The following is a 25,375-nucleotide window of genomic DNA, read 5'->3' as shown; positions in this document are numbered from 1 at the left end:
GATGTTGAGCTAATGACTGCCTCAACTTTGCGAAGAGAAGAGCTTGACGTATCGAAGATGTCAGTTTGACTATTTACAGGTAACTCGATATTTACACTTAAAGATGGAAAATTTACATTATTTACACTCACACTGCTACGTAAAACTTTTATATTAAAAATCTTCTTTCTTTTGCCTGCTCGCTTAGTTCTTACTTTAATTCGATCAGCTTTAACCATGTTTGAAAACTAAAAAGTATACAACTTCTGGCAAGAAAATGCGACAAAAAATGAGCTACAAATCAACAAAAACGAACTTAGTCTTGATATACCAAAAATAAGTTGTTAACAAGTCTAACAAGAAGTCAAAAATGCTTTTAACTTGTGAAATCAATACGTTGTTTTGGTTTACAAGTGATTATTTTAGGGGTACCAAATTTTCTCTTTTTTGTACCTAACTCTCAAAAACAAAAAGTTTTGGTATTTATAGATATTTTTAGGTAAAATCTTTATGATTTCTGAAACCCCCATATATTTAATTATCTAAATCAGTTTTTTTTTTTTTTTTGATTTTTTTTTAATTTATGGGGGAGTATACCCCTTAACGTGACTTGATCACGGCTGTTTCAAACCGAGCTTAACGGCTTCTTGTTATTTTTTGAAAATATTGACTTAAGGGGTGTTACTAAAACTTCTATAACTTTTAAAATATTAAAGATAATTTTGTTTTGTAAAAAGAATAAAAACACCAATAAAATGTTTCATCTTACGACATTTAATGCATTAGTAAAAAAACTTCTTTAAGTTTAAAAAAAACGCGACAATGATGAAGTTGGCTGAATTCAAGTATTTTGATGTTACTTTTTATCAAAAAAAATCAGAAAAATTTATTTCTGATAGTTATTCTCAAATATACCCATTGTTTGACCATTATAAAAACAAAAAAATCTTACTTAATTGTTTAAGGATAGCTAAAACAGACTTTATTGAGGTCTGAAAGCAAAACGCACTTTTCGCAAAGTTATGAAAAATGTAGTTAAAAGGGGGATTAGCTGTTAAAAGAGTACATTTTTAAACCTAGGAGTTCTTGCTTTAGAAACTTATTTTCCTAAGCCAATAAAATTCATTGCATTGCAAAATGAAGCCAGATTTCGATTTTGGAATATTTAGTCAAAACATTTAAAGCTTAAGCATTTATTTTTTTCTGTGCATACAGTTCTAATAATATGGTGTTAAATTGTTAATAAATAAACACTCACCAAGTCTAATAAAATAATTCATGACCAAATTTGAGTTTAAGTTTTTGAATTAACCTCGCTTTTGGTAGTAGAATTATTTTATAGCACTTGAATCTATAGTCTCTTCTCTCAGTAAATAAAGTGTTTGAATATACAAATAGCTAATTGAAATCTTTTGAAAATTTGTTTTTATTCCCATTAAAAACTGTTTTATAATCAGTTGGTTTAATGATAGGTTCTTTAAGTAGTAAACTATTTTTGTACATCCAATTGATATCAGATTCATACTCATGCTAAACCAGAAAAACAATTGCTCCACTCAAAATTTTGATAACGTTTACAAATTCTTAATTTATTGAACTAAATTTTTACACCAACTTGATATGAGATTTATATTCCATTCTTTAACCAGCGAGGAGGTATGTAGAGCAGAGGTACTGCAAAGGTAGAACTAACTTCTGGTGATAAACATTGAATGGATATGTAATATATCTATAAAAAAATGTTACATATAATGAAGGACAATACATTTTTTAAATTAAATACACAAACATACAAGATCATACCCAATCAACATACCAGTTGCTCTGATCACAAGTTAATATATAAAAGCTAGATTTTTACATACATTTGATGCAAGACTAGTATTCCATTCTTTAACCTGAGCGAAGGTATTGCATAGGTATAAATAACTTCTGAAGATAGGAACAGAATGAGCACCTACCTAATATATAAAATCAATATATTAGAAATTGATATTTTAAACTAACATTACACAAATATTAGAACAGAATTAAATTATCATATATATAAATTAAAGATCTCATATAATTTATCTTACTTGTAAATAGTTTTTTTTTTGTTGTTGTTTTTAATTTTTTAAATAATTTAACTAAATTTGATGACCACAAACAAGACAAAGACCTTGTCTATAAAATGAATTTTCGCCACGCTCAGAACATACAACACACTTTCTCACCTTAGAGGCTTGAAGCTTCCTATCAGCTTTGCTGTGCAATTCAAAGCGTTTTAAAACAAGATGCAGCTTCTGCTCCTGATTTCTTAATGAATGCAACTGTCTTAATTCCTTATTTACGCTATTACCCAGACGGCACATCTGGTTTTAATCTCGGAATTAAAACCCATATAAACACGTGTTTGTTACGATCCAGGCGTAAACCAAAAACACGTGGATTTCACGGGAAGTTTAACTGGAGTTTTACAGGTGTTTTCTAAGGTTTCAAACACGAGTTTTTTTATGTTTTAAATACGTGTTTTTGAGGTTTTAAACTCGTGTTTTATGAGGTTTTAAATTCGTGTTTTCTATAGTTTAAAACGGATTTATGGCATTAAATAAAGTTTCCAAACGGAAACTTTATTTAATGCCTTAAGTTAGTTCAGGTTTAAGTTTTCCAAACTTATGCCTGAACTAACAGCTGCACAGCACGGTTTAATGATAAACCAAAAATACGTAGGTTTTGTTAGACACGTTTATAGCTTTACACATGTAAACCTTTTTTTATATATATACTACATTATATTTACGACAATTTTGTTGTTTTATTTTTGTTTTTTAAGGTAAATTATTTTACAATAACACTACGAAGAAAAAATAAACGTAGAAATAAAAAACCAAATCATTAGAAATAAGCTAATAAAAGACGCTTGGCACATGGTTACCATACATAATATTTTATTTCGATTGATCGCCTCTTCCGTCATTATAAAATCTAAAATCGTATAACACGCTTTCGCATTTTTACAAACAATTCCAGTAGCATCGAATGCTCTTTTTAATTTTTCTTAAAAGTCGGGTCTCGAACTTTACTAATTCCTCAATTGAGGTAACCTGTTCAAATTTAATTTCATTCAAATCTTCATCTAAAAAATATTGCAGTAGCCCAAATTTCTTGATGATTCGATGGAAGAGTAAAATTGCTTTTTTCCTTATTAATCACGCTTGTTTGTCTGTACATTTAAACGGAATCGACCCTTCATTCTTCTTTTCAAATTGTTTTTTAGAGCCACCTACTTCAACCTAAATAAGAGACGCCCTTTAAGAATTTATGAAACCCATTAAGAAACATAATTCATCAAATATACTATTGTACTTTTTAAATATTATAAACTTTTAAATTAAATGCAAATAAGTTACTACTTTGGAAAGACCCAGAAGCCCGAGTATTCACAAGTATTTTCATTAGCATTTGTACCAGGATGTAAATCCTCTCTTAATTGATTTTTGCTTATAAATATAGAAATCTTTAAAGGTTGATTTGAAACCATCACATTTAGGTTTTGTTGCTTGTTAAAGTGCAAATATCCTGTTTTAAGATAAATTAGACTAATATACACTCAAATATAGGTAATAAATATAAGTTATACATAATATTTAAAAAAACCAAATGCACACATGCCCCCTGTTCATTAATAGTCACCTACCTTAATCAACATTAATTTTATTATCTTCATTAAGTTTCTGAAGTCTTCTATAAATATATTGTCTTCATCTAGATTATGTGATAACGGTAAAACTCCTAAAAGATAAAATTTGCAAAAACAAAATTTACAAGAAATATTAGTGTCATTTTAAATTTTTTGAAGTTAAAGATAAATAACTAGAGTTTCAACACAAGTATTTTCATTAACAGTTGTACCAGGATTAATATTTTTTCTCATTGTCTTTTTCGCTAAACATGTGAAAAAATGAGTAGTTGCCTTTTAGTAGAATTTGTAAGATTATTTTAGTAGATTATAAGTAAGTAGAAGACTTATAGTAGATCAGATAGTTTTCAATTTATGTTTTGTTGCTTATTAAAACCCACATATTCTGGTTTAAAAATGTTATATATATATATATATATATATATATATATATATACACACAAACAAAACAAAACAAGTTCAATATGTGCTAATGCATATCACTAGCCATAGTCTGCTTGATAATAGACCCTTAAATTTATCAGCAAAAAAAATATTATTTCTGCAATCAGGTAGACTATGCAAGAAATTTTCTTGCTGGCTTCGGCTCATGCCATATTTTTTATACTGCTGACTCATTTTTTGTATCTTCTCAAACAATTAAAAATTAATTTAACATTTACATAATAATTTTCAAATATAAACAATTGATTTACAGATAAGTAAAGTTACTTACAGACAGTATTTTTCAACAAAGTATTACTAGATTTTGCTGTCAATATTGGTAGAAAAAGTTTATTCGATGAAGCATAGGTAGTATATTGGTGCAGCCTTGCAGCTCGAAGACAAATTTAAACATTCAGGAAATAAATTTCCAGCTAAGGCTGATCGATATTTTTCCATATATTCTTTCAACTATGCTGAATTTGTTCTTTTCATTTTTGTTAAATAATTATTATTAATAGGATATCCTATAGCATTTAGTACACACACATTTATATAGGAACAACACTAGTATTTTTCAAACATATAACAATAATAACAATACTAATAGTAATAACAATAATACTGTTAATACAAAAAATGTATTTTATGTATATATATATATATATATATATATATATATATATATATATATATATAGATATATATATATATATATATATATATATATATATATATATATATATATATATATATATTCATCGCAGAAATAAACACACATATACAGATACAAATACACACAAATATACATACGCCGAAATAAACACACATATGTGTGTATATATTACGTATACATAACATATACATTTATTTATAAGTGTATGTATGTATGTATGTATATATGTATATGTATATGTATATGTATATATATATATATATATATATATATATATATATATATATATATATATATATATATATATATATATATACATATATATTTATACATAAATACATAATATATAGACTTATACATACACACATATATACATATGAATACATAAATAAACACATACATATTTTATATATGTATTATACATACATATATAAAATATACATTGTATAAATTATATAGATACACGTATGCATATATATATAGAACCCTTAGATGTTGTCCGAAAGTTTTTTCGATATTTTGTTGACAAAAAGTAAAAATTAAAATGCAAGACCGGAATTTTTTTTTTTTAATAATGATAGACTGCCTGCCCCAACCAAACCCTCAGTCGATGTAGCAGCACTCCCTTGCGGGTCAGGCTATTTGTCAGTCGATGTAGCAGCACTCCCTTGCGAGTCAGGCTATTTGTCAGTCGATGTAGCAACACTCCCTTGCGAGTCAGGCTATTTGTCAGTCGATGTAGCAGCACTCCCTTGCGAGTCAGGCTATAAGATAGTCGATGTAGCAACACTCCGCGCATGATTTACAGTAAAAAAAATAAAAATAAAAACATTTTATTAAAAAAAATAAAAATAAAAACATTGTTTATATTGTTAAAAACATTCAAAATGTTATAAAAACATTCAGAATGTTTTTAAAAACATTCTGGTCAATTAAATTTGCGTTTTTGTGGCTTTTTTAAAAAACGATTAATTTGTAATTAAATTAATGGTTTTTACTTTCGTCCAACACGGAAATGTTGGACGAAAGTCAAAAGTAATTAAAAGTGACGTATGTGTTGGCGTAAGAATCACTTTTTTCCTTCCGCTCTTCCTAAAGCCAACAAACTATAGAACTATGTGTATATATATATATGTATATATATATATATATATATATATATATATATATATATTTATATACACATATATATACACACGTGTATATTTATATATGTGTGTGTGTTTGTGTGTGTATATATATATATATATGTGCATATAAATATATATATATTTATATGTATGTATGTATATATATGTATGTATATATATTTAAATATATATATTTAAATATGTATGTATGTATGTATGTATGTATATATATATATATATATATATATATATATATATATATATATATATATATATATATATATATATATATTAATAAGAAAATATCAAACAATACGAATTCTCTTAATACAAATAATAATTTATTTTGAGAAATTTTCACTGGGTTATGGATACCAGCATCATCAGCTTGTAAAATATTACAAAAAACAAAATTTTGTAATATTTTACGAGCTGATGATGCTGGTATCCGTAACCCAGTGAAAATTTCTCAAAATAAATTATTATTTGTATTAAGAGAATTCGTATTGTTTGATGTTTTCTTATTAATATAACATACACTCTTATACACGATGTCTACACTGAAATCATATATATATATATATATATATATATATATATATATATATATATTTATATATATATATATATATATATATATATATAGATAAACATATATATATATATACTAGCATGAGTTACCCGGCGTTGCCCGGGCCAATATTTAAACTGGCTTACCTGATATCTGTACACAAAAATGGGCCCAAAAAATGGTCCCCTCTGATCCCGGGGTCAGGGGGGCCCATTTTTAGGCCCCCTTGACCCCGGGGGTTGGGGTACGGGGTCAAAACCCAGCTAAGAACCTTCTCCTCCTCGAGGACTACCCCCATGCCAAATTTCATCGAGATCGGTCGGGCGGTTTGGATTTCTATACAGAACAAACAAACAAACACACACACACACATTGCCCTTTATATATATAGAAGAGAAGACAAACAAACAAACACACACAAACACACATTGCCCTTTATATATATAGCTGGAGTTACCCGGCGTTGCCCGGGCCAATATTTAAACTGGCTTACCTGATATCTGTACACAAAAATGGGCCTAAAAAATCGGCCCTAAAAATGGTCCCCCCTGACCCCGGGGTCAGGGGGGTCCATTTTTGGGCCTCCTTGACCCCGGGGATCGGGGTACGGGGTCAAAACCCAGCTAAGAACCTTCTCCCCCTCGAGGACTACCCCCATGCCAAATTTCATCGAGATCGGTCCGGCGGTTTGGATTTCTATACAGAACAAACAAACAAATACACACACACACATTGCCTTTTATATATATAGAAGATATATATATATATATATATATATCTATATATATATATATATATATATATATATATATAAACATATATATATATATATATATATACATGCTAATACTTAACAAAAACTGAATTTATTTAACATATAAATTTTCTCGATAATGTTTTCCTGAATGTTCTTATTACACACTCTAAAACCTTCCAAATAATAAAAATGCAATAAATTTGATAAATCGCGTGCTTTCAGTAATGGTTTCACTTCGTTGCGAAAACTTCTGATAATTTAATACTCCATTTTTGTTACGAAAAACCATCACTAAAAACTTAATATCCAAACTGGTTTTTTGGTAAAATATAGTAGTTAATTTCACGGAATCGAAACCCTATTCTTGACACGTGTTATTCTTAGTGTTTTCGGGAGTTTTAAACACGCAACAGAAACCACGCGTAACTTTTTAACGAGTTGTGCCGTCTGGGTATGCAAACACTCTCCCTCCTCTTCACTTAGCAACCCAATAGTTTTATGGAATTTTACAAATAGTGGCACATTAAAAATAAGTTCATGCATTTTTCGTGTGATACTTTCATTTGGAAAGCAAGCATGAAACTCAATAGCAAATAAATTTATATATTGATGAAGCTCAGTAATTAGCCTAATACTCATAGTCTCTAATTGAGAACTTAATGAGTTACAATGTGTGTTGAGAGCCCTATTTTTAGAATTTAAATCTGTAATTTCAGCTTACAACTTAAATACTTGCTTTTTAAATTTTTCTATTTGCTCCATATTTGTTTTACTTTCAGAAGTTATTTGATTCATTTTGATTCAGTAGCTCCTGACTGTTATTTAAAGTGAAAAAGTCATCTGCATCTGCTGATTTTTTTTTTAGGGTGGAGCTTGCGACAGTTGCATTTTGAAAAATTCTTCGTTTTAACTTTAGGCACATTTTATCAAACTCGTCATTACTAGGCATACCAAATTCAATTGGCAAAAAAAAACTCATAAAACTAAATAAATCACCTCTTATTTTAAAGACTGTCATTAAAATGGAAATTAATCGCTTAACAAAAGAAAAGTTACACCTATCTTCCCAACCATTTTAAAATCCAATAAGTTGTTTTAGAATTTCCCTCTCAGTTGAATACATTGTTATCAAAATAATATTTACTTATTAATAAATATAATAAAAACAAATAAAATAATATTAATTAACAAATATATGCACTAGATAAAAGTGGATTTAACAACTTATCTGATATTAGTTTGATAATCCAAAGAGAAAAATTCCGCGTAACTTTGTTTACTTTTATACTTCAAAAATTGACTCGCCGAAACAGTTGTTTAGAGAATATTCGTTAATAAATAGTTTGGGACGTAACGCATAAAGGTTACGTCATCGCAAAAAAACGTCAACACAAATGTACGCCTAAAACTAACAAGATTAGTTGTAAAACATGACATTTTTGAAAACATATTTCATAACATAGCTGAAGGCACGTAAAATAATTTTTTTATTTTCATTTGCATAAAAGGTTGAAATTTCATTAACTTACGTCATCCATCAAAAAAGTTACGTTTTGCATTTAAAAACGATCAATTAAAAGATATAAATGCTTTAAAAACTGTCTTTTTGTAAAAAAATTCTCTAGGATGACGCAGGAATCTGATAGAATGGACATTTAGGGTTAAGTGTTCCAAATTTCAAATATCAAGCAAAAGCTATGTTATGAAATCTTAGTTGGCCCAACTCATGTTTTCCGGAAAATATGCGAAAATTAGAAAAGTGGTTCTAAATTATTAAAAATATTTTGGCAATATTTATTTTTATGCCAATTAATGTAAATATTTATTTAACAAGGAAAGATAGATCTTTTATATTTTTTTAATTGCAAAATGAAAGCATTTATATAAAAAAATTACTATCAATTTAAAGTTTGTGAATTTTTATACTTTTTATGCGGAATTTTTTTTTGATAAACTCATGACGTCACGCTCGTTTTTATATTGAGTGAAACAGCCGTGTGATACGTTAAATAAGTATGCGTCAACTAACGCATGCGCAGAATATCATTTTATCTACTTATCTAACGATCTGCTTATTTAAAGTGACACCAGCTGCTGAATCTCTAAAGCCAGCAGCTAGAGAACCGGCTGGTCTGGGTTCTAACTAATTAGTCTTTACATTTCCGTTAATAATTACTAACTTTTGAAAGTGATGAGCGGTGGGAATACGCTACAGGCGACAGAAATTGCAAATTAAATGTACAGCAGTTTTTAAAAGATGTAAAAAATATAATTTTCTTTGAATTAAGAGTTTGATTTATAATTTGAATAAAACAACTTATTATTATTACTGTAATTTAAAATGCAATTTAAATGGATTAATCATTAACTTTTACCAGATCTAAGAATATTTTTAATTATTTGCATGTATTAATTTAACGCATGTAACTAATTACAAATTCTTAGATCTGGGAAAAGTCCTATATAATAGTTTGCTTACTTTTATTCTTAAACTTATCCCAAAATATACTATTATAAAAATTAATTTATACTATTATAACAAAAAAAAGTATTTTCCTAAATTTTTTTTTTAAAAACAATGATCAAGTTTAAATAAAAATGTTTTTTTACTCTTCAAAATAAAAATTAAATATATTGAAATAATATACATATTATAAATATACACAATATAAATATAATATAAATATACATAATATAAATATACACAATATAAATAATATACATAGGGTAGATTAGGGTATTATGAGCACCTTAAGCGAAAATAGGAATATTTTTCAAAATAACTATGCTGTGACCAATGTTTTAGCGAATAAACAATATTTAGGGATCACTACTCATGATCTAATTTGATTTAAAAAGACAGAAAAAGTGCTTATATTACCCAGACCACTGGGTAATATGAGCACTTTAAAATATTGATAAAAAATATCTAATACCCACAGAAAAACAAGGCGAAACAATGTAATTAAGCATTTAAGTAGCGGAGTATTTAAATGGAGTATAAGAAAGATAAAAAAAACCGTTTTCTAATATCTTTTTCCATAACACAAAATGTTTGTCATAATAAGAATGTATTACAACAATTATTTGTTTAATAACATAACACAACATAACTTTCTCAATATAAAACTGTTAAAAGTAACATTTTATACACAATTACAACAAAAAAAAAACAGATTTTAGTTTTCTTTTTCCAGTACACAATTCACAGTACCAACTCTTGCAATGACTACATTAGTTTCATGGCACTTCAGACTCATTGTACAAAATTTCACATATCATACAAAATGTTTGATCGATTCTGCTATTTTTATTTTCATTTTTTGTTTCATTAGTTGAAATATCCTAAAATAAAAGCTAGGTTATAAATTAAAATACTTAAAATTTGTTAGATATTATATAAAATAATATTGTATATATACTTTTCAATTGTTTTATTTATTATGTATTATAAACAATATTTAAAAAGTATTTTCTTCAGAAAAAATATAGTGTTATCTTTGAAATAACTGTTTAAAAAGTAAAGGTATATATTTATAAATTGAATGTGTGTATAGGCAACTTACAATGTTCTCTAGCATTTCATCTTGTGGTTTAATAATCTTAATTTGAACCTCACTGGCAACATTTAAATTGATTTTCTTTTTTCTGTGTATATATTCTATCTTTGCTGAGGTTTTTGTATTCAAAATCTTTTTTGTTTTAGAATTTTCAAGTACACATCTATATGGTGAACTGGTAACTATAGTAGCATGTTGAACAGATCTTCGTTTTCTTGATGTTTTATTAAGAGATACAGGCTCATCAAGCAGTTGGGCAAATGTTTTAGTGACAGAACTATTGCATTGTTTTGAATTATAATGTGTTCTGGTTTGATTGGTCTGGTCGATTGTTACTTTTTCCTGTGAATCACTGAGTGTGATGTTAGAGGTGTTCTGTTCTTGATTTGTCACTGCAGCTGCTATGAAATCTTCATCTGTGAAAATGAGGCGATTAAAAAGATGAACTCCTGATTTACGAAATCCGCTCTCACCTTTACTCACTGAAGCAGCGTCACCATAAGCAGTGCTGAATAGACTTCCGAATTCAGCTTCTGTTACTGGTCTACCAGGGTGGTGGCGATGTCATGACTGCACATATATATATATATATATATATATATATATATATATATATATATATATATATATATATATATATATATATATATATATATATATATATATATATATATATATATATATATATATGTATATATATATATATATATATATATATATACATATATATATATATATATATATATATATATATATATATATATATATATATATATATATATATATATATATATATATATATATATATATATATATATATATATATATGTATATAACCAAATAATTTTTAAAATAAAACCCTTCGATTTTTTAATAAAATAACCAAGCGCGTGTTAGAAATTCGGACCTAAAGGCGACAAGTTATCAATTTCATGCTATAACACCGGATTATATGAGCATGCTCAAATTACCTGGATATAGTATGTTTTAATTCCATGAGCATAAAATGTTCAAATCATATAGATTTCACTTGATAATTCAACATATGTTTAACTATATAATTTTTCATAAAAAAATACAAAAAGAACGACTTGAACAACAATATTCAACTCCATAGACCATTTTATATGTATCAAAATTGTTTTAAAAAAACAAATTTTTTGACTGCCTTTTAAATATAAAGTACCCACTAATAACTTCATTCCGCAATAAAATAAACAGAATGATTTATGTAATCAGTATATAAAAGTGATTCAAAAAATGCAAAGCTTTTGGAATTTCAGCGAATGCAAGATAGAAAACTTCGAGTATGCTCATATTACCAAGGTGCTCAAATTACCCTAAGTTGTAAAAAATTTTCAAATTTTCAACCATACCACATTTTGTACAGGAACATATTACTGTATGCCAGTTTCTATTAAAGATTTTATTGCGCAACAAAAGGATTTGTTTATTTTTAAAACAAATCCTTTTGTTGCGCAGTTCAAGACATTCTTTATCAAAATCACTCTGGTGTAAAATTAATAAATCAGGTTCTTAAATACGTGGAATTTACCAATTTCATACACAGAGACTTTCTCCGATATAGACATGAACTGGCTCGTGCTGCTTTTACTTATTCTAACACCACCAGTGTTTATTTATATTTCAAAGGTACTACCACCATCTAATGAGTAATTTGTTGCACGAAGTGAATGTTTGTTTTGTTTCTTTTGTTTTCCTGCAGAAAAACACCCCCTAAACCATGACACCCTGGTGTCATGGTTTAGGGGGTGTTTGTCTGCAGTTGGTCGCGAGCGACTTTATTTCTTGCCTCCAAATGTAACAATGAATGGAGATCGTTTTATTAAAGTCCTTGATAACCATCTCTTTGCCACACGTCCAAAAAAGTCAAGGATTGGCTTAATAAACACAATATAAATACACTAGAATTGCCAGGAAACTCAACCTAATTAAAAACCTTTGGAAAATAAGGAAGGACAAGTTACAACGCCACGATACAGGATTGGTAAGAAAATTAACTGAATCTCTCAAATTGACCTGGTGCGCGTAAATTTGCGGATAATTATGCAATAGGCTTGTTTCATTTATGCAAAATCGTCTGAAATAAGTAAATAAAAGCTTACGGAAACATGATAAAATACTAAAACCTATAAGTTTAAAAGGCCCTATTTAGGTTCGCAATCTTTTACTAAAAAAAAGGGAAAATCTGCAACTTGTCGCGGTTTATATACTTTTTGCGGTTACTGTATGTAACCATAGTTAAAATTTTAACATTACATTCAAAACATAGGAAACAATAATTTTACCAATATTGTTGTTTTTTTTAGTTTTTTTTATTTGTCAATATTAGGTATTATGGTTAATTTATTTCTAACAAAAATTTACAGTAGTGTCAGGCAAATTCAGGTTACTCTCAATACTGTTCTGTATACAGTTGTTATATTGTATAAATCAGCAATCAAAACTGAAATACTATATAGCAAAAAAAAAACTTGAAACATTGTTTGTTGACAGTTAAAAGCAAACGCCGTGGTTTAAGCTAATGGAAATCAAACATCTTATAGTGTAACCTATTTGTGAAACTTCAATGGCATTTTTTGTTTAATTTTTGTTTTGTTTTTGTTTTGAAAAAATTTATTTCTAGAAATTGAAGCCTAAAAAAATTAACCTTTTCGCAGCTGCTTTAAAAAAAACATTTAAATGAGTGCGCGTAAAATAACAAATTTGGATCATGAACATTTGAAAGGGTATAAAATATGCCGGTGCAATTCCTGAGGGAAAAAAATCATTTAAATTTTTTTTGAAAAAATCTGATTCCTTCATGGAGGAGTCGGAGCTTTTAATTGATGAACTTCGACTAGCAATTAGTATGCTGAAAACAAATAAAAGTGCGGGTCTGGATGAAGTTAACCCTGATGTTGTAAAAGCGGTCTCAGATATTATAGAAAAACCTCTTTTTAAAATTTTTAATCTTTCCCTAAAAAACGGCATTTTTTCTGTCCAACTAAAATTAGCAAAAATAATTCCGATATACAAAGACGGTGATGACTCAATAAAATCTAACTACAGACCAATTTCCATACTTTCTTGTTTTTCCAAAATACTAGAGCGTATTATGCACAACAGACTGTACAACTATCTTGAAAAAAACAACATTCTTTATCATAAACAGTTTGGATTTCGCAACAACCATTCCACGGAACATGCAGTAATTGATCTTGCCAACCAAATTTTAAATGGTTTTGATAACAACAGTTATACACTCGGAATTTTTCTAGATCTATCAAAAGCATTTGATACTGTCAACCACAAGATTCTAATTTATAAACTACACAATTATGGAGTAGTTCACTCCAATTTAAAGTGCCTGCAATGTTATTTACAAAATCGTAAACAAGGAGTACCATATGACTTAACATGTTCCCCATTTGAATCAATAAATTGCGGAGTTCCCCAAGGATCAATACTTGGACCCCTGCTGTTTTTAATTTATATTAATGATATTTATTTGTCTTCGAAAATACTTAATTATATTATTTTTGCTGATGACACAAATGTTTTCATTTCTGAATCAAATTTAAAAAATATTTTTTATATTGTAAACACAGAATTAATATATCTTAATGAGTGGTTTGAAGCAAATAAACTTTCATTAAATATTGAAAAAACGAAATATATTTTGTTTGCTAAGTCATCTAAATCCGAGAACCTTCGACTCAAATTACCTGAACTAACAATTAACAATATTAAAATAAAAAGAGTTTTTTCAATGAAAATACTAGGAATAATTTTCGATGAGAATTTAAATTGGAAAAGCCAAATAAAGCTAGTCGAGAACAAAGTTTCAAAGACTCTGGGGATTATGTACAAGACAAAACATCTTTTAAATAATTTATGTTTAAAAAATTTATACTTTTCATTTATACATAGTCATATTAACTATTGTAATATTGCCTGGGCAAACAATCATTTATCTTTCCTAAAAATTATTTATACAAAACAAAAGCAAGCAAGTAGATTAGTTTTGGGCGCAAGTAGATACGAAAGTGCAGAGCCGTTACTCAAGGAAATAAATGCTCTAAATGTATACAAACTAAATGAAATGATTCCATAATATTTTTTTAAAAGTTTCACTCGAATTAATCATAAATATGAAACAAGACATTCAATGAGTAATTACTACATCCCACTAACATCACTCAAAAAATCTGACTTCTCTACTATATGCCGGGAACCACGCTTGTGGAATTCGGTTCTTGACGAAAATATGAAAAAAATAAAATCTATTGATACATTTAAAAGAACTATAAAAAACACTTACTAAATTTAAACATTACGTACATTCTCTCATTTTTTTAAAAAAAAATCGAAATAATTTTGTATTTTTAATTTTTTATGTACTTTATTTAATTTTAATATTGTATTGAATATGTATATGCATATGAAGCAAATTAATTTTTTTTTTTTTTTTGTTTATTGTCTTTAATATGTATACGAATATGTACAGATTTGTAATTTTTTATTTGTTATTTTATATTTTAACTTTATCTTAAATTTCTTCTTTTTTTAACTTTAAGTTCTTTTTTTAACTTTAAGTTTTTTTTTAACCTTCTAAAATTTGAAACCAATTTTTTTTTTTTTTTTTTTTTAAACTTATTTTTTTTTTTTTTAAGTCTTTACTAAACCATGGCGAATTTAAGGTTTTAACTTTAATTTTTACTTCTGTCTCTGGGAAGTGTTTTTCATACAAGTTTGAAAAATTGTGATGGAAGTTATTAAACATGGAATTAGCATCATTGAGTGATTCTAATGGAGACCAGTCTATATTTCCTAGTTCATTTTGAAACGCTAATTGATTGTTTAATGATAGGAGGCGTTTAGTAAATGTGACTTTATTTTGTTTTTGTTTTTGTTTATTTGACGTATTAGCGGATATGAAAATTGGCATGTGATCTGAAATTGGTGTTTTAATTATTCCTTTTTTTAACGAGTTTTCAAATAAAAAGTTAGTTAATATATTGTCTATTAATGTTGCTGAATTTCTTGTTATTCTTGTTGGTTTGTTTATTAAAGGGATCACACCATATCGAAATAAATCATTGTAAAAGTTTTGACTTTCTATATCATTGTCATAATTTAGGGCGTTAATATTAAAGTCACCTAATACAAACAGTTTTTTTTTTTCTAGAGAAACTTTTTGAATAATATTCTTGAGATGATTTGAGAAATTTTCTGTGGACGCATTTGGCGGTTTGTAACAACAGGTTACTAAAATATTTTTGGTTTTATCATTAACTATATCAATCGAAACAAATTCGCCGTTGCATTCAGATATGCACTTGTCTTTTCGCATTTTAAACCGCAAGCTATTTTTGACGTAAATAACAACACCACCACCTCTTTTTTTAGACTTTCTTTGTAAGTGAATTGCGTCATATTCTAGTAAGTCAAACCTACAACTTTCGCTAAATGCATCATCAGTTAGCCAAGTTTCACTTAAACAAATTATATTGAAAATAAAATTGCTTTCCTCTAAGAATATTTTAAAGTTTTCAAAATTTGCTTTAGCGCTTCTTATGTTAAGATGTAGAAGAGATAAGTTCTCAAAAGGTTCAATATCCGATAAATATTGCTTTATTTCGTCCGGAAATAAATACTGTGCTTCCGTATTCATTAATGAATAGTCATCAAATATAATTTTATCAGGATCGTGCTCATCGAGCGTGTTTAAATTATTTAATCTAAAAACATGAAATGAACTATTTTCGAAGTAATTTTCGTTTTCAGTCATATTGGAAACCATTTTGAATTTTTTAATAAATATTATTTAAAATATTTAAAGTTTTTTTTTATTATTATTTTTTTATTTCTCTCTTCCTTTAGAAAACTTATTTCTTTTATTCGTAAAAATATAAAATAGAGCACTTATGTATATAAAAAGATATACAAATATAAACTATAAAAAGATAGAAGATATTAAGAACATAAATTACTTTTCCTTTTGATTCCAATCCCGAATGATTAATTTATCGTAAGATACGTAAGCGAATTTCCCCGCGTGTCTTTCCACTTTCATTTTTTCTTTCAACTCCTTTCTTATTAGGTTTGTTTCTGCGCAAAAATCTTCATTAATGTAAATGTTTTTTCCTTTTAATGTTGATGACTTTCTTAAGATAGCAATTTTATCCTTAAAGTCTAATAGCTTTAAGACAATAGTTCTAGGTTTTTTATTGTTTCTCAGTCCAGTGCGATGTGCACGCTCAATTTTTATACTTTTTAAGCCAAGTTGCTCATCAAACAATTTAAGAACCTTCGCTTCACTATCGCACCAGGTTTCATTATCTTCCTCTTTGATTTTTATTAATTTCACTCTTTTATGTAATATTGGAAGATGTAAAATTTAATTGTATTTTTTTTTGTATTTCACAAAGGGGCTTGATGATAAGTCATTTTGACTTCTACTTGCCAGTCAGTCAGTCAGCTTGTAATTATATATATTTGTTTAAATTTATAGATAACATTGTAAAATGTGTAAATTGACGAAATAAATTCTACTTATTTAAAATATAAACTTTTCAGAATATAACAAATGAGACCTTGTTTGTTTTGTTAGAGAATAGACTTTTATATAATTAAAAAAAAAAAAATTTTTTAGCCATGTGATCAAAAATACCGTATCGAATAAACAAAAATATATAATTTTTTAACTTAATCTTAAAATATTAATAGATTTACTCATAATCATATAGCTTTTAAATTAAATAAGGTAGGCATTTCTAGTGGTAATCAAACAAAAAAAAAAATAAACAAACTTGATAATTTAATCAAAAGATATTTAGCTTTTTGTAAGGGCACCCACAAATTGGAAATTTCCCTAAAATAAAAAATAAACACGTTTGGCTTGTGAAAACATTTAATGTATGAGTAAACATACATAATATCTTTTTAGTCTAAAACAGTATGATAAACTAGTCTAAAACAGTATGATAAATTTGAAAACACTTTATTATTAGAGCAGTTGTGGCGCTGTGGTTAGAGTTTTGGTTCAGAACCTTGAGGTTCGAGGTTTATCGCCGGATTTAGCCCAACAAACAACTTTAGTACAGAAGGAGGCGTGAACATCTAATTAAATGCTCTCCCGCGGTGCTCTTCGATAAGACCGTAAGAATTTCTGGGAGCACCTAAATACCTACAAAATAAAAAAAAAACTTATCAGGATGTAACCCGGGTTGTGATGAACAGAAATTACAAACAAAAACAGTTTTCAAGGGAAGTCCTTTGGCGGTCAGTTTCCCCTTTGCATAACAAACACGACATCTTTTGTGGTGCCTATCATTATTGCTTGTCTTGCCTGGTGGCAACATTGAAAGAAAGTTTTTGCCAGTAAGGTGTAGAGTTTTTAGTTTGCGCGAATAGTTCCACAAATATACGTCTTCTTGGACAAGAGGAAGCTGGCAAGAAAAGGACTTGTATAATAATTATTAGTAAAGGCTATACGACCTTTATTTTGAAATGGTCCCATCAGCTCAATCGGTATACGTTGGCTTGAAGACATTGCAGAATTTTTGTTATCATCATACATCTCAGTATTACACTTGATTTCCTAGTGTACTGTGGGTACACTAGGAAATCAAGTGTAATACCATCAGCTGTAACTCGTATACCTTTATTTTAAATCGTGTTCTTTTTGTCCTTATATATTTACAAAATTGCAATCTGTCCTTAAAAAGAACAAGGGATTAATTAACACCCAATTGTTGTCCTGGACTGTAAACTTTCGACAACGCTCTTTGATCATGTTGAGGATTACTTTTACCTTATGCAATCGATCTCTATTAGGATCATTAAGACTATGATTAAGATCATTATTGTTAATAAAAAGAGGAAAATCGAGGATAACCTTGAAACGGTCTTGAGACATGGTTTTTAAGAAGATTGGCGTCCAATAAAGATCATCGGTGGAATAATACATACTCAAAATCAATTTATGTACAATACCCATAAATATAATTAGACCAAAAAAGGTTTTCATTTCAACTACTGTAACACCTTTCCAATTCTTAAGGTAAGAATTTTTGACCTTTTCTGGGTAATTACTCATAAAATCTTTGCAGTATTGTTTACTTTTGTAAACAATATGTTCTAAAATAGCATTGGTTCAGAAAGCTTAAAAAAAATTAAGAGTACTCTCTCCACCTATTCTAAAATTTAGACCTTCAGTAGAAAAGAACAGAAACGTGTCATTAGATCGACCACCAAGAACACGAGGAAATCTAACCTTAATTTGGCCTTGGCTTGATTGTAGTTTATAACAAGTACCTCTATTTAGAGCAACATGATCAAAAGAATGTAAACCACTTACATTTCTACTTGGTTCTCACACGTTTCTGGGGCTGTGAAACATTATTAGTTTTTGAGTATCATAACATTCTTTTTCACTATCAGATTCTATACTTATATCACTAGATGATTCATCTAGTGATATAAGTATAGATACTGATAGTAGAAAAGGAATTTTATGATACTCTAAAACTAATAACGTTTTAGATTCTTTGATCAGGTCATTATCTGCTTTCTCCTCAGATACAGAATCATTGCAGAAATTTTGATTTTTAGGGGTGTTTGTGATGGATGGTGAAGGTAAAACCAGGGCTGTGGAGTCGGAGTTGTGGAGTCGGAGTCGCGACATTTTTAGCGGAGTTGGAGTCGCTAAATAAAATTGCGATTCCAATAGGAAAACTTTTCGATATTGCACGTGCATGTACGAAGTATTTAACCTTCAAATAATTTTTCATATATTTGGCAAAAAAATTTCTTAATTATTGCATAATATTTTTTAAAGATCTCAAAGAATTTTTCAAAATTTTTCGAAATTTTTTTCAAAATTTTTTAGTCGGAGTTGGAGTCGGAGTCGTACACTGAAAATTTCAACGATTGGAGTCGGAGTCGGCCCTTTTTTTTTACAACTCCACGCCCCCGGTTAAAACTAAATTTTAAACCAGTAAATTTTCAGACAAGGGTAGTAGCTCTTCATTTACATAATCTTAAATACTTTCAGAATCACTAGAGTTACCAAGATTAATATCAATATTGCTATCTACATCACCATCATTAAACAACAATACATATCTTGTTCGCTTTTTTAGCCATTTTTCAAAATTAATTTTTGACTCTAAAAATGAAAATGACAAACGGTTTAAAGTATCAACTTAAGAAATTATTGCTCATTTAGATATATATTTAATTTTTTCTCAAACCCCAGGAAAATTTAAAATTATTGAAGGACCGGCAGGCGGTTCACTCGTCATTTAGTAACAGATTTTATGCACCGTGGTGCGGGTCACGCGTCAGGAAAAGGTTAAAGTGTGTTTGATCTTGCTAAGACGTTTACTTAAGACATTACTAAGGGAATAAAAACATCGTTAGGTTTTTAAAAATTTTATACCTCATAATATAGTTACAAAATCAAATATATTTGTTTTATTTTTTTATTTTGTTATTTACTTTTTATGTTTTTGAAACCAGAGTTAAGTTTAACATATATTAAACTGTAAATCCAAAAGTCAAGTTTTTTAAAATTTTAATAATGTGTTTTAAAAAACCTTGATTAAAAATGGGTTTAAATGAAAAAAAGCTTAGCAAATATAATTCCCCCAAGTACCATAAAGTCTAAAAAATTTTAAATTACTAAAAATTTTAGTTATAATGGCAAAATAAATGTTTCAAATTAAATTTCAGTTTATAGCTACAAATATTTCTGTTGAGTTTTAAATAGCACATGTAATACTTAATAATTTTGTTGTAGAAAATTAACTTGCAAAAAGTTTTTAAATCATTTCTGTTACGCTTGACGAAGTCAAAATGTTGATCAAGTAAATGTTTAAGAAGCTCAAAACTGAGACTGAATAAATACCGAAACACTAGAAAAACGCTTTTGTTAACATCGTTAGTTCAAATACAAAAATAATAAACGATCGCTTGGAGGAAGTGGAACGCAACATTTTAGAAAACTCAAACAAAATAGCATTGGTTATAATGGAAGCTGATGAAATCAAAATTAGCTTGAACTTCCTTGAAGACCTATTTAATAAAAAAAATTAAAATTTCTTTTGGTTCTATTACAAAAGAAACTTATCGAATATCAAATCGAATAACAACAGTTTAAAAAAATAAACAACAAACGATAGATCGAGGCTGGAATGATAGTGAGTTTAAAAAAATATTCAACGATTTCTTAGGGGTTCATTATGTGAAAATTGAAAGAGTACATAAACAGGGAAAATTGAAAATAAAAAACACCAAACAATCGTTCTGAAACTTTTACATTTTAAAGACAAAACCAAAGTTCTTAAGAATTCTTTCAAGCTATAAGTTAAAAACATCTACATCTACAAATTTTCGGAAACAAGTATAATAAAAAAAAAAACTACGCAACAGAATGAAAGTCAAACAACATGTTGGAAAATACGCGTAAAGTAAAATAGAGTTGATTAATAAAAAGTGGTACATTAAAAATAAACTCATGCATCTTTCGAGTAATTAGCAAATAAATTTATATAAGTAAAAAGCTCACTTATTTCAGCATCAGAAATAAATTTTCTCCTAAAAAGAGTTGGTTGCTACTTATTAAAAATACTAAACACGCGTAAAAACCAAAATTTGTAATTCCTACTAAAAATTTTTAATAAAATATTTCGTACGATAAACTCATTCTCCGAGATTGAAATACCAGAAAACTACGTAATGCTACACCAAACTCGCATCCAATTTGTCCACGTGAGCTGAGAGTTTCTCAAATTTTAAAACAGTAGAAGTAAAGTATGTCGTTTTGTAATTGTGATGTAATTTTTTGCAGAGATTTTAGAAACTCTATACCACATAGCTTTAAAAAGAAATCTTTCTAATGAAACATTCCCAATTACAAATATGGAATTAACGGACTGGAATTAACGGACTGGAATTAACGGAAAGGAATTAACTGGAATTAACGAATCCCTTACCTTTAATTTTACTGAAATAAATAATTTTAGGATTAATGAAAACATAGACTCAGTTCTAAATCTTTTTATCAAATTCGTTTACAGATTGCTCCTATCATTTTCCAAATGAATTTAAACAATTTCTTTTTAAATATATTTTAATGAGAGAAATGCGCATAAATTAAAACTGTTCACACAAATATTAGTAGCCTCAGTTGCAATTTTGAAAAATTGCTCAATTTATTGAATGAAACAAAAAAATATTTTAATATAAATTGCCTAAATACTAAATGGAAACAAGTGTTAAATTTTTTTCTATATTGTGTTCCACTGATAGTGCTGTGGTCACTAAGGGATACTAAGGGATTTTAACTTACAGTCCAGCCAGTGTTATCTATAATTCTTTTTTACATTTTATAAACAACTATAGCTTTAGACAATATGTTGATCAACTTTCTCGCAAAAGTAGCATCTTAGGTCTTATTTTGAGCACTTGTTCTATATTTATCGAGGATCTTTGCATCAAACCACCCATTAGAACTAGTGACCATTGTGTAATTCTGTTTACTCCTAATTTGAGCTGCCTGCATTATAATGATAACATTTCTGTTCGCCAATTCTACATTTGGATAAATGCAGATTACAAGGCTATCAATGAATCTCCGAAACCATTACTATTTTTCTAACATGTAATGATATTAAAGATTGCTGGCTCACCCTCACTACTATACTAAACAACATTAACATACAATATGTACTTGTAGTTCACATCAAAGATGACGACATAAATATACACATAAAATGCACTATCCTCGTTTTGTAAAAAAGCCTAATAAACAACAAAGCAACGCATGGAAGAGATTAAAATATCTGGTCAATCTGACGACAAAGCGGCCTATAGATCAAAGGCCTCAAAATGTTCTCATGCCATTAAAACATATCATACAGCAAATATAACCAAGGACGATATGTAAGAAAATTCTTTGCAGTTTCTTTTGTTTTGTAAATAAAAAACTTAAGGAGAAAAACTGACTGAGGTTATTCCGATAATATTCACAAAATAAAGAAAAAAATATCTGGTGTTTGTAAAGACTTATTTGCAAGTGTTTATACCAAAGTTTATGGATCGTGTAAGTACAACTTGTCTTTCATCAATAAACTTCTCTCCTTCTTCTCCATCTACAGTAGAAAACGTATTAAGATCACTTAATTCTAGTACATCTACCGGTGCAGATGGGATTAAAAAATATTTTAATAAAATTTTATGCTAAAAATTAAGAAGACCCTTTAACGGGTGATGCGGAAGTTATCGGACAAAATAAAAACGTCAATAACTTATTTATAAATAAAAAAAAAAACTACTATTATATTTTTTTTAAATAAAGCATTTATCTTTTAATAAAAATGTATTATTTTTTATATGAAAAAACACCACCATCTGCAATTGATCTCAATTTTGCTCTGACGCCTTTCAAATGACTGTAAAAAGTTTAAATCAATTTTTTGTAGTTTTAGTTTAATGCGATCAATCAAAACTTGCTCTGTTGAAGCTTGCCAATCTCCCTCGTAAACCTTCTGTGCCAAATGTCCCCAAAAATTTTCTACTGGTCGTGCTTGAGGCACATTTGGGGGATTGGATTCTTTATCAACGTAATAGACATATTGGTCCATTCAATTTAGAAAATCTTTAGAATAATGAGAACTTGCTAAATCTGGCCAAAATAAATAGTTAAAGTCTCCATGATACTTGTGAATAAATGGAAGAAGTCGTTTTTCTAAACATTCATTAATATAGATTGATGAATTGATCGCTACAGCCTTGGAAGTGCGAAACAATGGCTCGGACATACCACGGTCAGATATGGCTATCCACATTAATAATTTTTTTAGAAATTTCTCTTTTCCTATAAAACGAACACTTTCTGGGTATGTCTTTTTGTTGTTTGTGTAGTATCCAGAATTTCCAGGCATGTTGTCCCCTGCAAAACAAAAGTATTTTTCGTCATCGATGACTAGAAGCGATTTTGTGTTATAGAATTGGTTAACTAGTTTCCTGCTTCTTTTCTTTGCCTTTATTTGTTGTTCTATAGTCTATTTTGGAGTCTTTTCACGTTTTCTATATTTAATATTCATTTTATTAAACTGACGACTAATTGTCGATTGATTTACACCGAATTTAATACCTATTTTTCTCTGACTGACCCCTTTTCGATTGTTGACAAGTCTCGTTAATTCGGCTTTCTTTTCTCTAGTCCAGGATGTCGGACGACCAGGGTGCTTTCTATCAGAAAACGATTGAACAGTTTCAAGTCGTTTTAGGTTATCATATATTGTACTTCGAGCGAATCCTTCCTTTTCAAAATGATTTACGTTTTTTTTTTTTATATTAGGTTTATTTACAAAAAACATTTTTAGTCGCTTTCGAAAAGATTCTCGTTCAGCCGCATTTAACCTCATTTTAAATAATTTTGTTTCAAATAATAAAGTTTATATTTTATAGAACGTTTATGCCTATGCATAAAACTACAAAAACTAATTATTATGCTCAAATAATGAAATTATGATTTGTCCGATAACTTCCGCATCACCCGTTATGTCATTTGCTTGTTACCTCATTTAAATATTGTGCATTACTAATATGCTGGAAAATAAAAAAATGTTGTGCCAATCCATAAAAAGGGACCAAGGGTTGATCCAAGTAATTATAAACCTATCTCATTGGCTTCTACTTGTTGCTGTTTACTGGAAAATTATTAATAATGAGCTAATAAATTTTCTTTTACTCAATAACATTATCACAAAAGTGTAACATCCTTACGGCCATTTGTTTTTAAAAATTACGTTCTAAATGTCTTTTAAACGTTTTCCAAACGTCTTTTAAACGTTATTTACATAAGAACGTTTAGAAGACGTTTAAAAGGCATTTAAAATACATTTAGAACGTAACTTTTAAAAACAAATGCCCGCTGGGATGGTTTTATTTGTAAACGCAATACGTAAAAAACATAAACGCACTAAAATTCTTGAAAGTCTTCCTGACTGGACTTTAAATCTCTACCGCCAAGTTTCTACTGATATTGTTTATTTTGATTTTAAGAAAGCTTTTAAATCGGTTTCACATTCTAAATTACTAATAAAACTACCCGCCTATGGCATAATTGGCAATATTCTGAATTGGATTACATATGTGATCTCAAGTAGTTAAGTTAAATATTGTTCCTCATCACACAATATTTGTAACAAATAGTGTTCCACAAGAAAGTGTGCTAAGTGTTTCTAAGAAAGCGTCTAAGTGTTCTACTTTGTTCATTTTTCTTATTGTTCATCAATGTAATCAGTGAAATACAGCTATGTACAAAAGTTTAATCGAGATGATAATTTCAATCAAACTTTTTAGGGTTTTTTAACTAAAAGAATCAGGAAAACGAATTTAATTAATTTTATTTTTATTTTTGAAAGAACAATCTATTAACTATATTCAAAAAAACTAAATAATTATATAATCATAAAATGAGTTGCAAAAAAGTTTAATCGAGTTAAGGCTTAGAACACAAAAAGTTTAAAAAAATACAAAATTAATATTTAAAGTGTCCTCCTTTGTGTCGATAACAAAGA

General features: G+C 28.2%; 2 long non-coding RNA genes across 2 annotated transcripts; both read right to left on the bottom strand.

The window, feature by feature from the left end:
* Positions 1 to 1,387: 1,387 nt before the first annotated feature.
* Positions 1,388 to 1,929, bottom strand: LOC136089192 (uncharacterized). The gene is made up of 2 exons (XR_010642846.1): positions 1,845 to 1,929; positions 1,388 to 1,708 (listed from the first exon to the last, which is right to left on the bottom strand). It is a non-coding gene; the product is annotated as an uncharacterized LOC136089192 (long non-coding RNA).
* An 837-nt stretch (positions 1,930 to 2,766) lies between these two features.
* LOC136089486 (uncharacterized) lies at positions 2,767 to 4,611 on the bottom strand. The gene is made up of 4 exons (XR_010643097.1): positions 4,377 to 4,611; positions 3,659 to 3,753; positions 3,375 to 3,540; positions 2,767 to 3,254 (listed from the first exon to the last, which is right to left on the bottom strand). It is a non-coding gene; the product is annotated as an uncharacterized LOC136089486 (long non-coding RNA).
* Positions 4,612 to 25,375: the final 20,764 nt, after the last annotated feature.

Source organism: Hydra vulgaris, chromosome 13 (genome assembly GCF_038396675.1).
Source record: "Hydra vulgaris chromosome 13, alternate assembly HydraT2T_AEP".
Lineage (NCBI taxonomy): Eukaryota > Metazoa > Cnidaria > Hydrozoa > Anthoathecata > Hydridae > Hydra > Hydra vulgaris.
This window is presented reverse-complemented; position numbering and strand designations above follow the sequence as displayed.